The 5,000-nt window shown below is 42.3% G+C and overlaps 1 protein-coding gene across 1 annotated transcript in view; it reads right to left on the reverse strand.

Moving 5' to 3' along the window:
* The window catches only part of Alg12 (Alg12 alpha-1,6-mannosyltransferase), a 36,167-nt gene that overhangs the window by 2,155 nt on the left and 29,012 nt on the right, over positions 1 to 5,000 (reverse strand). The window lies entirely within an intron of this gene.

A 5,000-nucleotide genomic window follows, 5' to 3' on the forward strand; every position in this document is an offset into this window, starting at 1 on the left:
ATCTCTGGGAACTGTTGGTCCCTATGTATAAAAAGTATTTCTAATACCTGTTAAGTTATTCCATACATCATTTTTTATCACTTTAGTTTTCCATTATGCAGTACTTGATTACGCTTCCTATACCGTTGCCTTTCTATTTAGTACTGTTTGCATCTTCTCCCTCCTGCTCTATCAGTGTTGAATTCACTGAAGCCTTGTTTTTCATACAGGCAGGGGAGTAATTTAAAGAGGAGTAAACTCGCCTTTACAAAGGGAACCATTTTCATCTATTAAAACATCGGTATAGGAGCTTTTGTTCAAAACTACAGTCTATCCTTTTCTGAGATGAATACGAGTATTATTTATGATCTAACACAAAACCGTCAATGGAGTTTCATGTAATCAAGGATATGCTAAATCAGTGTGTATTAGTTAGTCATGTGAATATACCCTTACCTATACACATTGTGAACCTTATCCATGTGATAAATTTGTTATTTATTTTTAGATGTAAGTTGCTATCTCTTTCCTGGGTGTCTAAGGTTTCTGCTCTCAATTCGGAACATGTTGTCCTGAGAGCTTCACACGATTTTTTGTGAATAAAGGATTCACGCTCAACGAGTTGTAAATAAAATGAAGGGAAAGCAGAAAAAATAAGTATGCCGTAGGCCTTTTTGCTTTTATAATTGTTATTATCCCCTAAGGGAGCAAAATAGCGAAAAGGCCTTCGGCAAATTCGTGGGTTTTCCAGCTTTTCCATTCTTTGTCTACTACTGAGAATTTGTTCCATTCCCAATTTCCCGGATTGCATGCAGCAATGTCGACACCTTCACAATTGGCATACAAACCACAGTGTGGAAGATGAAAATGAAAATTATTAAATAGAAGCCACATTATTTTATTTTATTCATATTGATTCATCTACTTCACCTTTATCGTTTTCTTTTTTTTTGTGTATGTATGTATGCTTGTTTGTATATATACATAGGTATATATATATATGTAAAAATGCAATCGAAATGATAAAAAGTAATGTATACATCTCCTTCCACAGAGAACTTTGAAGAATTTAAGATTTAGAAAACAAAACATAATGACCAGCGAATTCAAAATTAAATAATCCCTGTACACAATAAAGTATATCAAATGGAGTATCGTGTGGGTTAAAAAATGGGGCAGGATGAATGCATAACTGTAGTGTAGCAGACGGCGATCGCATCACGACACACCACCGCATTGGTCAATTAGGGAGCACCACCAGTTAACGAGGGCACAGGTCAAACGGCAGGTCGCGAGAGGGTTTAAATGATGGGAGGTCACGGGAAAACACCAGTACGCTCCTGACCTCACGCCGCTACGCCGTCACACCAAACAGGCTCGCCTACAAGATAACATCTAGAAAATATATTTACTGAAAACAATACACTGAAAAACGCCGAGAACTTTCTCTATATATACCACACTTCAACAGTGGTGATCTCGCAAAGGAAATTAGTGGTACAATGGAAAGAGACAAACAGTGAATGTGCTTAGGAAAATAGTGAAACGACACAAAGTGATCGAAAAAGAAAATAATAAAACGCAATATACAGTGTAAAGTGACGATTCAGCCTTAGTGAAACGCTTCAGTGAGGTAAAGAAGAACCTCCACCTCAAGTGTGACCTCACCTCATTTCTCCCCTTCCGCCAACCCTCTCTCTCCCGTGTTACATGACATCTCCAGCCGCACGAAACACACGCAGTAAGCACGCCGAAATAATCCTTGCATTGTTCTCACCCCAAAATAAAGCGCAAGTTGTGCCCAGCACATCTCATCGTCAGCCTAAGCGCGCCCTGTACACGACGAACATGCCACGCTTAGTATTCTAGAAGAGCGTTTTCGTGTCAAAAGCGTGGCAAAGTCGTGTAAAGTATTGGAACAAGCGTGGAAACTCCGTGACAAGGGGGTAGGCTTGTCACGAGAGTTCCACGGACGAAAAAAATCATATACTCATTTACTGTACTTTTTCTTGCCAATACTTTATATAAGCATACTACGTTTGGAAAGTAATATCTATACTGGATATATTAGGCATCATTTTCCTAGACAGGGATTACAAACTCTTTTAGGAAAACATGGATTTTCTGCTGATTTTGAGTTTGTTTACCTTTTGGCGGACTTTTCGAAGGAGAGTGAAGTTAAATGTAAAAGTAGTCAGGGACGTAAAATTAAAGCATATAATTATATGAATTATGTATAGGTTAAATCTATATGTGTGATATATTAAAGATACACATATATGTACAGTATATACAAAGATAAAATAAGGAAGATCTGTTCATAAACACACAATCCCTCTCATCCCGTTTGTTTTGATCGAGCGTAGAGTGAATTACCAATGATGCATTCGTAAAATGGTTGTCAATTCTTTAACTAGAAACAAGTACAGCAACTGATTCATACCAAATTTGAATGTACTTATATTAGTGCTACCTATTATTATAGTTTCTCTTCTGAATTTGTTTGGACAGTTCCATTCATCCGAAACAAATTAACTTTGGAATGGTTGGTAAACCTGAAGCAGCTGACGTAAACGTGCCACACTTTTACGAACTAGAATGCCGCCTTCGTGACATGAACACGACATGGACACAAGAACATAAACATGACATGGCCACGACACGCAGAAAACGTCCTAGAATACGGCTGCGTATAACACCATCACCAACCTGACCCACGCCGCTTCACCTACGCTACATAGAGCGGTAGCCCACAACGACTCATCACTCGACGCCCAACACTATGGCAACACTCCAGGCCTTCCTACACCTTGAATGTAATATACACAACCTTTATTCAGATCGAGATGGCATTTAAGATGAGGAATATTGTGTCCCCAGAAGACCAATACTTCCACCTTGTACAGCATCTGCCCCTAGGTCTCATGATTTCTGTCATGGGCATAATCGAAAATCCGTTAATGAATATGTATACACACATGAAAGATTCGCCTTCGCAACTCCCTACAGCAATGTAGCAGCACGGAATCCCGCTATTCTTCCCAAGTCGCCCGGTACCCGCTCTAACAAAATACCGAGGTATGCTGGTACCATTATAACTTCGGTCGCGCAAAGAATTGCGAACCTCACTGCTCTCTCTGGCAGGGAAACGAACTAAACACGGGTTAATGGCGTCTGCCTCCTGTTCCCCATACAAGAGACGCCTTCTCTATCTAACTGACCTAAAGACAAGCATGTGTTTCCTAGTAGACACAGGTGCAGTGGTCAGTTTACTCCCTTCCAGACGCCAAGACAGACGTTCAAAGAGTTCACGTAACCCGCAAGCAGCAAACAGAGTTCTAATTCCCAGTTACTGCAAAAGTTCACTGACATAAAGTTTTCAAACAGGAAAAAATAAAATGCACTTCCCCTGGATATTCGTAATTGCGCAAGTGGAATTTCCTATACTAGGCGCAGATTTTCTTGAACATTTTGACCTTCTTGTAGACATTAAGAGACCATCGCAGGAGAATCAACATGCATGGCCACCAGGTGCATCCCTGGAAAGTTATGCCCCTATAGGTCCCTCCTGAAGGAATTCCTGTCTCTCACTGATCCTCTTAACAGCAATAAGACACATCATTTAATACAGCACCATATCCAAACAAAAGAAGCACCTGCCATTACCCAACCCAGACACCTGAACCGTGAATGTTACCTTGAAGCTAAGGCCAAATTTGACCACATAGAGAAGCTCGGCTACCTACAAAAATCCAGTAGCATCTGGGCATCACCACTCCACATGGTTAAGAAGATGAACGGAGGATGGAGACCATGTGGGGACTATAGACTTCTACATGCTCAAACTGTACCCGACAGATTTCCGGTCCCTCACACTCAGGACTTCTCCCAACATTTTGCTGACATTAACCTGGTTAAAGCATACCATCAAATTCCAGTAGCAAAGGAAGATGTACTGAAAACAGCAGTAACTACACCATTCAGCCTGTACGAGTACCTGGTAATGCTCTTCAGACTGTGCAATGCTACCCAGTTGTTCCAGCGTTTCATGGATGAAGTAACCCAAGGAATCAGCAACACCTTTGTTTACATCGACGATGTCCTTGTAGCAAATACGGATGCAGACACACACAAACAACACCTCAAAGACCTCTTCAAGCATTTCTCCAAGTTCGGCATTGTCATCAACCCGGAAAAGTGCGAATTCGGAGTTGACTTCATCAAGAAGTTCCCACGCCCAAAAACGGAGTGCCAGCTACGACGATTTCTTGGCATGATGAATGAAGAAGATTTCTCCCACAGGGTGCACAATTGATGACACCCTCCACAACGTACTAATACCAACAAGGAAAGGACAGCGCCAGAGGGACATCGAATAGACCGATGCAACTCTCGCGGCGTTCGAAAACTGCAAGGCCGCCCTGGCCGCAGCCTCCTCCCTCACCCACCCAAGCTTCATCGTCGACGCTTCGGACACGGCCGTTGGGGACGTCCTGCAGCAGCACGTCAATGGTCAAGACTACCTCCATTGGATTCTTCTCAAAGACACTACAACCGAGAGAACGGAAGTACTCGGCATTCAGTTGGAAGCTTATAGCCACATACCTTGCCATAAAGCATTTCCGAAGTGAGGTAGAAGGTCACAGCTTCCATATCATCACAGACCATAAGCCCCTCATTTATCCGTAAAGATCTAGGGCGCCTAGGCAAAAACCAAGGGAAGAGAGACACCTAGATTTCATCTACCAATTCTCCTCCAACATTCGCCATATCAAGGGAGAGAACAACCAAGCAGCAGATGCACTTTCCCAGATAGTGGTCGCAAACACTACCTGGCAGAATACTCTGATCAACTTCGCTGAGGTCGCAGTAGGGCAACGCAAGAACGCCACACTCCAAGGCATCCGCAATTCCATGTCTCTACGCCTTCAGCCACTCACACTTGCAGATAAAATCATAGTCGAGTGTGATTCAACGAAGCCCAACCCATGGCCATATATACCACCATTCCTCAGAAAGAA

This window comes from Penaeus japonicus, unplaced genomic scaffold, assembly GCF_977035675.1.
Source record: "Penaeus japonicus unplaced genomic scaffold, GWHDUDI00000001_assembly GWHDUDI00000012, whole genome shotgun sequence".
Classification (NCBI taxonomy): Eukaryota; Metazoa; Arthropoda; class Malacostraca; order Decapoda; family Penaeidae; genus Penaeus; species Penaeus japonicus.